Genomic DNA, 16,018 nt, shown 5'->3' with positions numbered 1-16,018 from the left:
CTTCCAGGGCAGGGTGGGCGTTCAGTTCTGCCAACACCTCAGCCTCCATGACCAGAGTGCTGAGTTTTGTGATGATGGCAGTGGGGGTTGGCGGATGACGAGGCAGTTGGGGCTGATGAGGAGAGGAGGATGTAAGGAAGGGGGTGAGGGATGCATGGGGCCCAAAGGTGATGCAGGGAAGAAGCCGGAGGAGATCAGTATGGAAAGAGGGAGAGGGAGACTTGATGACAACAGTCTCTGCGAGGGATAAGTTGGGTGATGGGTGCAGTGGGGATGTAATTTTGGATTTCAAGGGTGAGGGTGCGAGCATCCAGGAATTTCGGATCAGGGTTGGCTAGGACGATGGTATACAGGGAGGGGGCTGGAGAGGAGGGAGATGGGGTGGTATCCATGGAAGAGTCAGAGGGAGGTGGGGCGGGTAGTGGATTTTTGGAGGATTTTTATGCAGGTCTTGCCTGGGAGGAGGGATGAGGGACTGGATGGATGGGGAGGTGGTGGAAGGCAGGGCCCTCCTGTGAGGCAGTAGCACCGAGTGAGAGGGTGGGGCACTCTGTGGCAGCGACTGTGGCGCAGTGGGGGGTGACTCTGACTTGGGCAGGGGAAGCAGTGGTAGTTGCAGGGGGGAGAGCGGGAAATTCGTCTCGGTGGGCGACAGGAGCGGAAGGGGGGCGGGAGCAGGGGCAGGGCCAAAGTCAGGAGCAGGAGCAGGAGCAGGTGCAGGAGCAGGGGTAGGAGCAGGAATGACATTCAGGTGGGGATACAGTGATGAGCAGAGATAGATGGGGAGGAGACTGTGAGTAGGGGAGGTGGATGAGACAGGTTAATCCCAGAGGAAGCACTCCATGATGTTACAGTGGGAGCAGGTGAAGGGGAGATGATGGTGGTAGCTGGGGTGTCCACGATTGCAGGCAGTCCCCAAGGGCAACAGGAGAAGCCGAAGTACAAAAGGAACTAAAATGGGGGGTGGCGACGAGCACTGGGCGGCGGCGAGCACAGGGAGACGGCGGCGGCGTCAGCAGCAGCAGCAGTATCAGCGAGTACCGAGAGACGGCGACCCGGCGGCGGCGGTGGCGGTGGCGACCGGACGGCGGGCAGCAGTGACAGCTTGCAGATGGGCAACAACACGACAGGTGCGGTTGGGGATCTTCTACGTCGAAGATACACCCTGAGTGGAGCCCAGGCAGTGTGAGTCCTCGATCTGGAAGTTAGGGAATCCAACCCTCGAATCCGTCTAAGCACCTGTGCTCCAGGCTTTGTAGCACAGCTGCGGGCGCCGATAGGCTGCCCTGTGGGGTGTGGCCAGCACACAGCGTCAAGCTGGCGGCAGTGGCGCTCGCGTATATCAGGAGTGCCGCCTGGGCGCTGTCATCTAGGCATGTGCGTTCTGGCAGGCTTCCGAACTCGACGTGTCGCGATGCCAGAGTTTGGAACTTTACTTGCTAATTAATACACATGGGGGAATTGTCACACTTGATATGTCGAAGTATGCTATGATTGTGTTTACCATTCGCAATAAACGTAATTTAAATTCTACGTGGCTAATATCGGTTGCTGATACACTCCCTGGACTTACCTAAAAAGAACATCTGAGATGTGGCTATTTGCTGGTTTCACATTAGAAACTACAAGGAGGAAGGACACTCCTTGACCTCGCTACCTACCCGCTTTCACAGGCAGTGATTTGTGCACACGTGAGTAAGTGTGGCATATGATTTTCTCAGAAGCGCTCTCTATCAGAAATGTTGCTCCAAGGCTTTGATAAAAACAGGAGCCACAATTCAATTTTTTGCAGCTATGGCTTTTAATTTCTGGTAAGTGTTATGAATCATGTTGCTAATGACTGTGAAACAACCAAATCTTCAAATGTGTGTGAAATCCTATGGGACTTAACTGCTAAGGTCATCAGTCCCTAAGCTTACACACTACTTAACCTACATTATCCTAAGGACAAACACACACACCCATGCCCGAGAGGGGACTCGAACCTCCGCCGGTACCAGCGATACAGTCCAGCCTTAGACCGCTCGGCTAATCCCACGCGCCTGTGAAACATCCCCTTAGAAAATTATGTATTACTGTGGTGATAAACCTCTTACGTTATTTGATTTTCAAACAGCTGAGCAAAACTGAACGTACTCAGACATTTATCTCTTTACTTATTCTTATCATCACTATACTGACACACAATTTTTTTTAAGCGCAACGCAATCTGACTTTCAATGAGCCCTACAAAAGTCCGCCCCCAGTAGTTGAGTGGTCAGCGCGGCAGACTGTCAATCCTAAGGTCCCGGGTTCGATTCCCTGCTGGGTCGGAGATTTTCTCCACTCACGGACTGGGTGTTGTGTTGTCCTAATCATCGTCATTTCATCCCCATCGACGCGCAAGTCGCCGAGGCGGCGTCAGATCGAAAGACTTGCACCCAGCGAGCGGTCTACCCGATGGGAGGCCCTCGTCACACGACATTTTTTTATCCCTACAAAAAAATGGCCCTGACTAACAGTAACCTATACCTTTCATGAATCACGTAACTCACAAAAATCTTCGTTACTCAAACTACTGCAATACAGCGTGCGTCAATACTGCAAGCTGAATAAAAGATTCTAACTACTGAAGGCACTAAATACCGATAGGCATAGTTAGCAAATGAAAGATTTTGATAGAGAACAAACAATGTATATACCTTAATAATGTTGAAACGTCATCATATATATATATATATATATATATATATATATATATATATATATATAAGGTCATGATATGCAGTATTAGAAATTTACTCTTTCTGATGGACACACGTCCAGATTTTCCGCTGTCAAAATTCTGCCATCTCTCTCCCCACATCCACCACTGCTGGCGGCTCACCTCCAACTTACGCTACGTGCGGTTCACATCCAACTGCCCAACACTACAATAGCGAATAATCCAACAATGCAAACCAGCCATAAACTGCACACAGCACAGTCAGTGATTTTCATACAGAGCACTATGTGGCGGTACCAACATAGAAACCTAAACAGCCTACATACAACTGTAACTCGTGACATAAGAACAGTCGTAAAAATATCCAGAGACGAGTAGCACGGATTTTCAATGACAATAATTTTCACATCTGACATGAAATTCCCCTGTCTGAGAACTGAGGTCCATCTCAACCAGTTCCCAAGTGTACATTTTGTAGGGAGGTGTGTGCAGTGCAGGTGCGGAGTTGAATACCTCTAAGAGTGTCACAGCTGACATCGGCACATAATGCTGCACGCCTCCAGTGGGCCAAACAGCACAGGAACCGGACAGTAGGTGACTGGGTGTGCGTGGTGTTGGCTGAAGGGTCGCCATTTCCCCAAACAAAGCGAGGCGTCGAGGGTACCGGTGGTCCAGTGAGCTGTGTGGAGGAGGTTACCATCAATATAAACAAGGAAGCTTACTTCAACGTATTCATGATGTGTGTGCTATGGACAATCACGTTTTCCCACAAGAGATTGTACATATTCACATGACACATTCCTGGTTTTCCAGTCATTCACACACCCTATCACCTCTCGAGTGGGCCACTAAGGAACCAGGTCCTAAACAGCGGCGCTGTTGATTACTACTTTTCATCTGTTATAGTCCAGTCGTTACCTGTAATGTTTGGACTATACCAGATGAAACTGCAACAGCACCACTGTTTAGTTAATCTGACGGATCTGACCATCAACAATGGGCTCTTACTGGATATGACACATCTGAAGGAACTCGTAGATCTTCTTCGTAGACGAATTAAGGCTATTATCTAGGCTAGAGTCGGTGTTACAAGGTGTCACGGTCATGTACTCCAGGAACGACAGATTTTTTGTTCGTGGTGCTTAAAATTGGCGGCCTGTCATAGTTTGCGATAGTATCAACTTATGGATTGTGTAGCCTTTAATGGCATTCGCTTGGCTCCACGGAGAACGTAGAGCGACGGTTTTTCTGCTAACTAAAATGGTGTCCCTTTATTCCGAGATCTTCACTGAAATCTGACCATCATTATTTATTAGTGGTCAATGGTGATTGAACGGTTCTGATTTATTTGATCGGACTATGATGAAGCTTCCGCGCTATTGCATCACACCAGGCGATAGTTCAGTACAGATAGTAAAATACTCACATACCTTGAAGCTTTAAACACAGCAGTGTTACGTATGTGGTTTCATAGTTTACAGCGGTTATAGATTCAGAGGTAGCTTTTGACAATACTGACTGTAACAACATCTTTTCAATTATCTACAGTTCACACATAAACCAGAAACAATACTGACGTTTCAAGAGTCGAATGAGAGGAAGAGAATGAAGCATAGTTGTAGCCTACCCCCATGCTATTCAGTCTGTAAATCCAGAGAAACGTAAAGGAGTAGGAAGAGGAGATCAGTGAGGAAATGAAAGTTCAGCGACCAGAAGTAAAATCTTGATGATTTGTATATGACACTGTAATTCCGCCAGAGACGCCAAAAGTCATGGGACAGCAGTTGAACGGTGTAGAGCGGTGTACTGCAAGGAAGCAAGAGAGAGGATGTTGTTGTGGGTACCCAGTCTCCTCTTTCTACAGCGCAAATGCACACATGGTATTAAAAGATTTATTTACATGAGATGGAAACAGTTACGTAACTTGAATGCTGTTGTGGTCTTAATTCGTTTGATGCAGGTCTCCATGCTACTTTATCGTGTGCAAGGTTCTTCATCTCCCAGTACCAACTGCAACCTACATCCTCCTCAATCTGTTTAGTGTATTTATCTCTTGGGCTCACTCTACGATTTTTACGCTCCACGCTGCCCTCCAATACTAAATTTCTGATCCCTTCATGCCCTAAAATATGCCCTACCAACCGATCCCTTCTTCTAGTCAAGTTGTGCCACAACTTTCTCTTCTCTCCAATTCTATTCAGTACTTCCTCAGTATCTGTGTGATTGACCCATCTAATCTTCAGCATTTTTCCGTAGCACCACATTTCGAAATCTACTATTCCGTTCTTATCTAAACTATTTGTCGTCCACGTTTCACTTCCATACATGGCTAAACTCCATACAAATACTTTCAGAAACGACCTCCTGACACTTAAATCTATTCTCTATGTCAACAAATTTCCCTTCATCAGAAACGCTTTCCACTCTGCATTTTATATCCTCTCTACTTCCACCATCATCAGTTATTTTGCTCCCCAAATAGCGAATCTCATGTACTACTTTAAGCGTCTCATTTCCTAATCTAATTCCCGCAGCATCACCCGATTTAATTCGACTATATTCCATTATCCTCGTTTTGCTTTTGTTGATTTCTATCTTATATGCCCCTTTCAAGACACTGTCCATTCCGTTCAACTGCTGTTCCAAGTCCTTCGCTGTCTCTGAGAGAATTAAAATGTCATCGGATAACCGCAAAGTTTTTGTTTCTTCTCCGTACATTTTAATTCCTACTACGAATTTTTCTTTTGTTTCCTTTACTGCTTGCTCAATATACAGATCGAATTACATTGGGGATAGGCTACAACCCTGTCTCACTATCTTCCCAACCACTGCTTCCCTTTCATGCCCCTCGACTCTTATAACTGCCATCTGGTTTCTGTACAAATTGTAAATAGCCTTTCGCTCCCTGTATTTTACCACTGCCACCTTCAGAATTTGAAAGAGAGTATTCCAGTCAACATTGTCAAAAGCTTTCTCTAAGTCTGCAAATGGTAGGAACGTAGTTTTGCCTTTCCTTAATCTATTTTCTAAGATATGTCGTAGGGTCAGTATTACCTCACATGTTCCAACATTTCTTCGAAATCCAAACAGATCTTCTCCGAAGTCGGCTTCTACCAGTCTTTCCATTCGTCTGTACAGAATTCGTGTTAGTATTTTGCAGCCGTGGCTTATTATACTGACATTTCGGTAATTTTCACATCTGTCAACACCTGCTCTCTTTGGGATTGGAATTATTATATTCTTCTTGAAGTCTGAGGGTATTTCGCCTGTCTCAGACATCTTGCTCACTAGATGGTAGAGTTTTGTTAGGCCTGGCTCTCCCAAGGCTGTCAGTAGTTCTAATGGAATGTTGTCAACTCCCGGGGCCTTGTTTCGACTTAGGTTTTTCAGTGCTCTGTCAAACTCTTCACGCAGTATCATATCTCCCATTTCATCTTCATCTACATACTCTTCTATTTCCATAATATTGTCCTCAAGTATATCGCCCTTGTATAGACCCTTTATATACTCCTTCCACCTTTCTGCTTTCCCTTCTTTGCTTAGAAGTGGGTTTCCATCTGAGCTCTTGATATTCATACAAATGATTCTCTTTTCTCCAAAGGTCTCTTTAATTTTTCTGTAGGCAGTATCTCTTACCCCTAGTGAGATAAGCCTCTACATCCTTACATTTATCCTCTAGCCATCCCTGCTTAGCCATTTTGCACTTCCTGTCGATCTCATTTTTGAGACGTTTGTATTCCTTTTTGCCTGCTTCATTTACTGCATTTTTATATTTTCTCCTTTAATCAATTAAATTCAATATTTCTCCTGTTACCCAAGGATATCTACTAGCCCTCGTCTTTTCACCTACTTGACCCTCTGCTGCCTTCACTATTTCATCCCTCAAAGCTACCCATTTTTCATCTACTGTATTTCTTTCCCCCATTTCTGCCATTTGTTCCCTTACGCTCTCCCTGAAACTCTGTACAACCTCTGGTTTAGTCAGTTTATCCAGGTCCCATCTCCTTAAATTCCCACCTTTTTGCAGCTTCTCCAGTTTTAATCTACAGTTCATAACCAATAGATTGTGGTCAGAGTCCACATCTGCCCCTGTAAATGTCTTACAATTTAAAACCTGGTTCCTGAATCTCTGTCTTACCATTACATAATCTATCTGAGAACTTGCACTATTTCCAGGCTTCTTCCATGTATACAACCTTCTTTTATGATTCTTGAACCAAGTGTTAGCTATGATTAAGTTATGCTCTGTGCAAAATTTACCAGGCGGCTTCCTCTTTCGTTCCTTACTCCCATTCCATATTCACCTACTACGTTTCCTTCCCTTCCTTTTCCTACTATCGAGTTCCAGTCACCCATGACTATTAAATTTTCTTCTCCCTTCATTATCTGAAATATTTATTTTATCTCATCATACATTGTATCAAACCTCTTCGTCATCTGCGGAGCTAGTTGGCATATAAACTTGTACTACTGTGGTAGGCATGGACTTTGTATCTATCTTGGCCACGCTCCGATCCATAGAACCCCAGTTTTCTTTCTCCTGATAACAACGTCCTCCTGAGTAACACCACCTGGAGATCCAAATGGGGGACTATTTTACCTCCGGAATATTTTACCCAACAGGACTCCATCATCATTTAACCATACAGTAGAGCTGCATGCCCTCAGGAAACATGACAACTGTAGTTTCCCCTTGCTTTCAGCCATTCAAAGTACCAGCACAGCAAGGCCATTTCGGTTAGTGTTGCAAGGCCGGATCAGTCAATCATCCAGACTGTCCATTATTATTATCCGGGCTGTTACGCCGTGGTCGGTTGATGAATTCTGTGTGAATTACCAACGTTTCGTCTCCGACTGCGGGAGGCATCTTCAAGGGGGTCCGTAGCTCGATGGAAGGTCCCACACACCCACTGGCTCGCTATTGACTGCCGCTAAATTCCGTGTCCGCGCGCTCCCGCACCGCGGTGTGACGTCACGTGTTTTGAAAACGTCAGTGCAATTGGCTGTTGTCCGTCGCCGTCGATCGCCATCACCCAGTAGTGGCATCCATATACCGTTTAATTTCACGACCTCCTCCTTTCGATTGAAGTTATTAGGGTGTTTAGTGATTTCGATTGCCTCCCTGTAGAGCCTTTCGTAATATCCGCTCGTGGCTAACAGCACAACATCGCCTGCAGCGCCTCTCCTGGGCTCGTGACCGTCTGGGTGGGACCGCAGATGACTGAAAGACCGTGACCTGGTTAGAAGAGTCCTGATTCAGTCGGTAAGAGCTGATACTAGCGTTAAAGTGTGGCACAGACCGCACTAAGCCCTGGATCCAATTTGTGAACAAGGCACTTCACAAGCTGGTGATGGCTCCATAATAGTGTGGGATGTCTTTAGGTAGAATGAACTGAGTCCTCTGGTCCAACTCAACCGATGATTTACTGGAAATGGTTATGTTTGGCTACCTCGACATCACTTGCAGCCAGTTGTGGACTTCATGTTCTAAAACAACGACATAATTTGTATGGACGACAATGCACCATGTCACCAGGTCACAGCTGTTCCGATTGGTTTGGAGAACGTTCTGTGCAATTCGGGAGAATGCTCTTGCCACCCATGGTACACATATGGAACATAACAGGGATGTCAGTTAATACACAAAATCCTGCACTGGCAACACTTTTGCAATTATGGAAGGCTGTTAGAGGCAGCGTGGCTCAGTATTTCTGGAGGGGACTTCCAATGACTTGTTGAGGCCATGCCACATTAAGTTGCTGTACTACCCCGGGGAAAAGGAGGTCCCACACGGTATAACGAGGTATTCAAGCTCATTGTGTATCTCGCGTTGGTCGAATGAGGATAAGATGAGAGAGGTTAGTCTGCGTATGGTGGCTTACGGACAGTCATTTTTACGTGAATAGGGTATGGAAGGAAATAAATAGTACAGGCACGATTTTCCCTACGCCATGCACTGCCTTACTCAGTAATTATTACGTGTAGATGTAGGGAATGTCGCCCAGCGGAAAGTAAATCAGCTAAACAGTTGGTTTCCACTTACCATTAGTAACAGTAATACACTGACACTGACAAGAGTCATGGGGCACCTCCTAATATCGTGCCGGACCTCCTCTTGCCTGGCGTAGTCCGACGAGTCGACGTGGCAGGACTCAACAGGACGTAGGAAGCCCCCGCAGAACTACTGAGCCATGGGGTCTCTGTAACCGCCCGTAGCTGTGAAAGGGTTCCCAGCACAGGATTTTGTGCACGAAGTGATTTCGTCCCATAAATGTTTGGCGGGACGCCTGTCGGGCTGTGCAGGTGGCCAAATCATCCGCTCTAACTGTCCAGATTGTTCTTCAAATCCGTAGCGAGCAATTGTGTCCTGGTGACACGTCGCATTGTTGTTTGGGAAGATAAAGTCCATGAATGGCTGCAAATGTTCACCAAATACCCGAGCATAACCATCTCTAGCCAACGATTGATTCAGCTGGGCCAGAGGACCCAGTCTCTTCCATGGAAGATCGCCCACACCAAGATGGAGCCACCATTTCTATTGGTGGACGGCCGAAATGCCACTCAGGTGCTCTGTTTCCATTTTCTTCTGCATACGCTATTACTTTCAGTTTATAGCCCACATCATATGAATACCTTTTATTTTTTCCATTAAGAAACTATCTGAAGACCTGGCTGAAAATGATTCACAAGTTCGTGGCACCCTCCATCGGTAATACTGGAATTCAGTATGGTATTAGCCCTTCCTTATCCTTCATGAAGCCTCTCGCAGGCATACGTTCAATCAGGTTCTGGAAAGTTTCTTGGGGAATGGCAGCCCATTCTTCACGGAGTGCTGCACTGAGGAGAGGTATCGATGTTGGTCGGTGAGGCCTGGCACGGGCTCCAAAACGTCCCAAAGGTGTTCTAAATGAGTTAGGTCAGGAATCTGCGCAGACCTGTCCGTTACAGAGACGATTTTTTTAGTCCAACCACTCCGCCAAAGGCCGTACATTATGAACAGGTGCTCGACCGTGTTGAAAGATGCGATCACCATCCCCGAATTGTTCTTCAACATTGGGAAGCAAGAAGGTGCTTAAAAGATTAATGTAGGCCTGTGCTATGATAGTACCAGGCAAAAGAAGAAGAGTGCAAGCCCTATTCATAAAAAACACGACCGCACCATAACACTACTGCCTCCGAATTTTACTGTTGGCACTACACACGCCGGCCTATGACGTTCACCGGGCATAGGCTATGCCCACACCCTGCCATCGGGTCGCTACATTCTGTACCGTGATTCGTCACTCCATACAGCGTGTTTCCACTGTTCAATCATCCAATGTTTACTTGACAGGATTCGTGGCAGAAAAGTCTTCTCTTGATTGTAGTAAATCAGCTGGAGGACGTAGTCAAGAGTTGTTTCCCTGATTCTAAAATTTCAGATGTTACTCAACTGCGTTGAACTGAATGTTTCCAGATCGTAAACAATGTGATGGGAGAGAGCCATAACAACGCAGAACGAATTTCCAAGAAAACTGCGACACACTGAATTCAGTGTTCTCACTGATGAGTCAACAGACGTAGAATATGTTAAAACCTCGTGTTTCTCGTTTGATATTTTGATAAGGACACAAATAAAACTGACAGTAAATTTCGGAACTTTTGTGAAATTTTAAAACATGGTGAATATGATAAGGCGCAACAAGTACAAATCTTTATAATAATGTAATGCTTCCATTTTCTGAGTAAAATGTTTCTCAAAACAATCTTATAAGATTTACTTGTGCTGATTGCAATCATATGATGCGATCAAGAAACACTGTTGCTACTCGCTTAACTGAACAATGTCCTGGACTAATTACACTCAAATGCATATTTCATATTTTCACATATGTGTCAGTGAAGCTGGTAAATGACTTTCCAAACCTAGCTAGGAACATTCATAACCATTTTAAAGCTAGTGTTAAGTGTCAGGATGTGCTACACACAGGCCTCCATACAGTATAGACGCACGTGCCTTTTAAGGACATGTTTATCCTTCAGTGGGAAGCCACTGACGCAGGAACGCATATTTGCATAACGAGATCACTGCGGATGAGCGCCAGGAATACTCCAGCATCTTATGTGCGTGTGTGTGGGAAGAGCAGGCATGAGTGCTGGCGTCATATCCCAGCTATGACCGCAGGCGGCTAGCGGTTTGCGGTCAGCTAAAATCCTGTTTGTGCTCCAAACTGAGTCCCGGTTGCGACAGCGCGGCTGTGGGCGTTATAATGCAGGGCGTGGGAGGCCAGCGACACGGACCGAGACTGTACAGTTTGGGGCCCACCGTACCGGCCAACCCAAAATCACTACAGCGGTGACACATGACTGCAGCTAACACGTACCAGTACATAGATAAGCATTACAGACAATGTAAAATTAACTTCAGAATTTCCATCGTTATGCAAGAGCTGCGAATCCGAAGCCGCTGCACACTTTAGAATCAGCACCTCCCAAAACGTTGAATCCGTCGTCCTTGCCATGACGGCACTGCGTTCCCTGCCCGCTAGATTTCGGGCCCTGACACCAACTCATTTCTTTTCCAGGGGTTATGTGAAATACCTATGTCTAAAACCATTACACAACACAAATCGCTCATTTCTGATGCGACAATTCATCCACAGACGCATCTAAATGTATGATACGAAATTTTCTCGCTTACATACTGTCTGTGTCGACAAGGCCTTCATACAAAATACCTATAATGAATCTAAAATAAATTTGCTCCGTACGGAATATCTACAGCCACTGGTAATTGCTTCATTCTGTTTTATCTGTATACCTTGAGATACAAATACGTAATTTATAAATTTTACATAAGAATATGAAGAAAGACTCAGAAGACTAAAATGATTCAGTAGACGTCTTGACAATCTTACCCGGCGATTATCAGTGCAAGGAACAATACAGAGAGCCTGTGATACCCTCATGTCATTTATGAAGCAAGGAAAATATTGGACAGCGTAGGCTACAATAGTCTAGTCCCACCTCCACCTCCACTGTTTAGCAGCAAGGCTATGCAGGATTGGGGTGGCCTGCGTGCCTCAGTGATGCAGACAGCCATACTGCAGGTGCAACAACGTGGAAGGGGCGTCTATACAGCAGCCAGACCAAGATATGGTTCCCGAAGAGGAGGGCAGCCTGTTCTTTAGTTAGAGGGGACCAGTGCAGATGAGTGTCAGAAGGTCTGGCCCTGCAACATTACCCCACCGGCCCTCCATACGTTGGTGTTATGGGCGGATGATGGCAAGCAGAAAATACAAGTGTCATGCTCCCATCGTAGCAGAATCTGAAATGTGATACAGAATAATTCTGAAGATAAGATGGTGAAATAGAATATATAATGAAGAGGTACAGGATTGAACTGATAGGAAACAATAGAGCCACTGTCTGACTAATAGAAGGAATCGATTGACAGGATACATCCTCAGATATCAAAGAATCGTTAAGTAGGTAACCGAAGGAAGTGTGAGGTAGTGCAAAAAAAATCGCAAAAGTAAGCAATGAATGGTTGGAGGTATCAGAAATTCCTTACGTCACTAGGTACACCTGAAAGCATTACATACAGATACGCTGCATCCTGGTGCGCAAGTCAGCTTGCGACACATTGTTCATAATTTCTAGTCCTGCTGACGACAAAGAACTATACAGACTTTCCCTCAGACCACAACTCAAACATGTCCTACGGACGTAAACAAACTATAGAGTGTTACTAAAATATTGGTCAATATTTTTGCTTCGCACGAGAGCTTTCCGTGGGTTGCCATACTGCTCTACATGTGTTCTTCAGAAATACACTGTAATGTCCTTTCGGACATGCATGTCCGAGGAAACATTCCATCGTATTTATGAACAACACAGGAACTGCAGTATTGCATTTATCCGCCAATACCGGACAATCGATTGTCAATTAACATGTCTGACCTGTTGGGGAATATATTTAGTCTAAGTACGAGTGCAAGGGGTTGCAGACATATGGTTGACGACATATGGAAATCATGGTCTGGTCTTGAATAAAAGCAAGTGAATTTACGCTAATGGACAAGATTTTATGCGCCATATCGTTATATAAGTAATTGAATGTCAATTATATAGTTGGTAGGACACTGGCATTTATTCCTGTGTTTGTTTGTGACTGAAGCTTCACATTTTTTTCATTTCTTTCTCTGTGCGACTAGCACGTACTTCCTGTTCTACTTTCTCCCGAACGTGAATGTGGCGTTCCACGTTCGCTCAGAAAACTAAACGCAAGCACGCACTCTCAGATGAGAACAGCAGTCAGTAAAGCGGTGTACCATCTGCAGTTCGATAGAAATACAACACAGTGACAAAGAAAGAAATAAAGAACTATTTACCCATTATGTGATAATGCAATGACTACTGTAGCGATGAAAATTAATACATTGCGCTGGGTGGGAGCAGTAACAGGCGGTAGTGTTCTGTCTATACTAGTGGTACGGGCACCAGTCCCTCACCCTGGACACACACACACACTCACACACACACACATAGTCAGAAGGTTAAGAGCTGCAAAGACGACAAATTTAATCTTATTGAGGTAGTGGATAAGTTGCAGCACATAGTCAATGAAGGAGAAGTTCCAAGTGAACCCTACTCTTATTGACAATAAGATGTACTGTTTATGGAAGCATTAGGAGCGGTCGGGTTCAGACATCCTGTCCATTTCCTCCAATGTGTTGACCATCACACCTCAACCATGCTAACCAGACACACCTTGAATCTAGCCATTCCAAAACCCAGGCAATTGTATAAGACAAACAACCACTTTTCATCCTCATAACTACTGCCTCATGGATATATGCTATCCAAATTACTAACTCGCTAAAATACACAGAACTACGCCTCGACTGTAAAGAAAGGTGAAAACTGCAAGTACAAATCATACAAGAAAAGTGTACAACAGAAGGATACTCCTGTAGCTACTTACTGACCAAACATGGGAACTGTATCCCTCTACTGCACTCCACACCTCCAAACCTGGGAATTGACTTGTCTCATTTTCCAGAGTTGGTATTTTCTATGAACGCCCCCTGTGAACATCAAATGAATGACTACTGTCGAATAATGTTCAGAGAAATTTGTTGCCAAAGCATTCTATAGACAAGTTGCGTAAATAGTCACTCAGAAATTCGTGAACAGTTAAAGTGCAACACACTGACCAGAGAAATTTGATTTGCAAATACGACGTCATAAGGTATAGATTCTTCTATGATATTTCTGCAGCCGTGGGCCAAGGGTAGTTCCGCATCGAGCACCAGGTGGGAGGGTCGCCAATTTACTGCCTCACCACAGAACGTGCATACCTGGACAGCTTTCCCTCACCGTTTACGTGTCCACGAGTGTAACAACAGTTTACTTTGGTCTCTTAGAGTGATGTGAGGGGTATACGATGTGAACGCTAGTCCACTCAATATCCTTCACAGAGTTACAGTAGGATCCATTCAGTGGAGATGGTAGTAAAGAACAACACTCCTTCCCACCTACAGTTTTGTGAGTACCGCATTCATACAACATGTAATGAGGAAGTAGCGACGTTCTTTCTCATCACCTAAAGTGGCCGCCTCTGATTTAATGTGCTAGTGGGGGATATTTGTGTTGAAGTCCTCCTTGGGACAGCGTCGAAATTGGTGTTAGCTGATCTCGTTTCTACTGCCCACGAGATTGTTGCCACGTCTTGGCCAGGTGCAATGGAGCAACTGATGAATGCACATGTACCTGCTCCTGACTTTTCAGTTTGAACTTCGTTGCAGAGTCGTGAAACTGTTGTTAGCTGACTGGCTGTGTCCGCAGTGCAACACAAGAGATGTCGTATACAGGACAGAGAGGAGTTGGGTACATCTACTCCTCACACAGCGCTCCCTGAAGTGAGTCTGTTGGTTGTTATATACTGTAGTGCTGACTCCTGCTCTACTGGTGGGATCGATGGTGCGAAAAAGGAAGTTGAGATAGCTGGTGTGTGTTCCTAGCATCTTCCATAAACATACAGGTGTGGGGAACTCGCTCGGATTTCTGGTGTTGCAGTGATTAAACAACAGAAAAACTGAGACGCCTCTAAATTTGTCTGTTACGTTTAAGTCACCCTTTCCAACGACCTCTTAACGACCTTCTCCTGTTATTGCCATTAAGCTGATTGGTGGCCAGGATGTCCTACCTCTTTATCTAGATGTGTTGCCTGCTCCCCCTCATGTGTGTTAATCAGAATTGAAAGACAGAGCCTCTTATTCTAATTGTATTCCAGATACTCTGGTTAACGTTCTAGAACAACCTACGTCCCTGACAGCAGTCGCTATATTGCCTTCTACTCGCTGTGAGCAACTCATCTACCTTGAGTGGGTGGCGACTTGTAAAAGGAAGAGAATGGGTCCTGGCACGAAACTAGTTATCAGCTGAATAAAAAAGTGAAATTTCACACACTGGGTCGTTTTTTGTTGTACGGATATTTGGTTTCAGTCAGTATGTTGCTAAAAACGTCCTTAATTTAAGTCTTTTTGTCAGGTTCCTTTGGGAGTTCGAAGAATACCTCGCATCTAATGACTTAACTAGTGTCATAAACTTAGTATTATCAACCAAAGAAAATGAAAGGTAAGAGTTGTATCGAGTGGATGGACGTGTACGAGTATAGAGGAAACCTCATGAATCCGAGGACTCTGCATGTCAGCAGGGGACTGTTCATGCTGGTGGAGGCTCTTTAATGGTGTTGGGTGTGTGCCGTTTTTGGCTGATATGGGACCCCTGATACGTCTAGATTCGACTCTGACAGGTGACACGTATGTAAGAATCCTGTCTGATCACCTGCATCCATTCATGTCCATTGTGCATTCCGACGGATTTGGGCAACTCCAGCAGGACAATGCGACACCCTATACGTCCACAGTTGCTACAGAGTGGCTCCAGGAACACGCATCTGAGTTTAAACGCCTCCACTGGCCCCAAACTCTCAGACATGAACATTATTGAGCATTTGTGGTGTGCCTTGCAACGTGCTGTTCAGAAGAGATCTCCAGCCCCTCGTACTCTTACGGATTTATGGACAGCACTGCAGGATTCATGGTGTCATTTCCCCCCAGAACTAATTCAGACATTAGTCGCGTTGCGGCACTTCTGCGAGCTCGCCAGAGGCCTACATGATATTAGGCCGGTGTAGCAGTTTCTTTGGCTCTTCAGTTTATAATGTAACATTTCAGAAATGTAATAGGGATGATAAAGAAATACATGAGGTTTCAATGTATCGATATGCTGATTTTGAACGACAGGAAGGACCTGAACTTGAAGGGG

This window comes from Schistocerca piceifrons, chromosome 11 (assembly GCF_021461385.2).
Source record: "Schistocerca piceifrons isolate TAMUIC-IGC-003096 chromosome 11, iqSchPice1.1, whole genome shotgun sequence".
NCBI lineage: Eukaryota > Metazoa > Arthropoda > Insecta > Orthoptera > Acrididae > Schistocerca > Schistocerca piceifrons.
The sequence above is the reverse complement of the archived record's forward strand: the minus strand, read 5'-3'. Positions refer to the sequence as shown.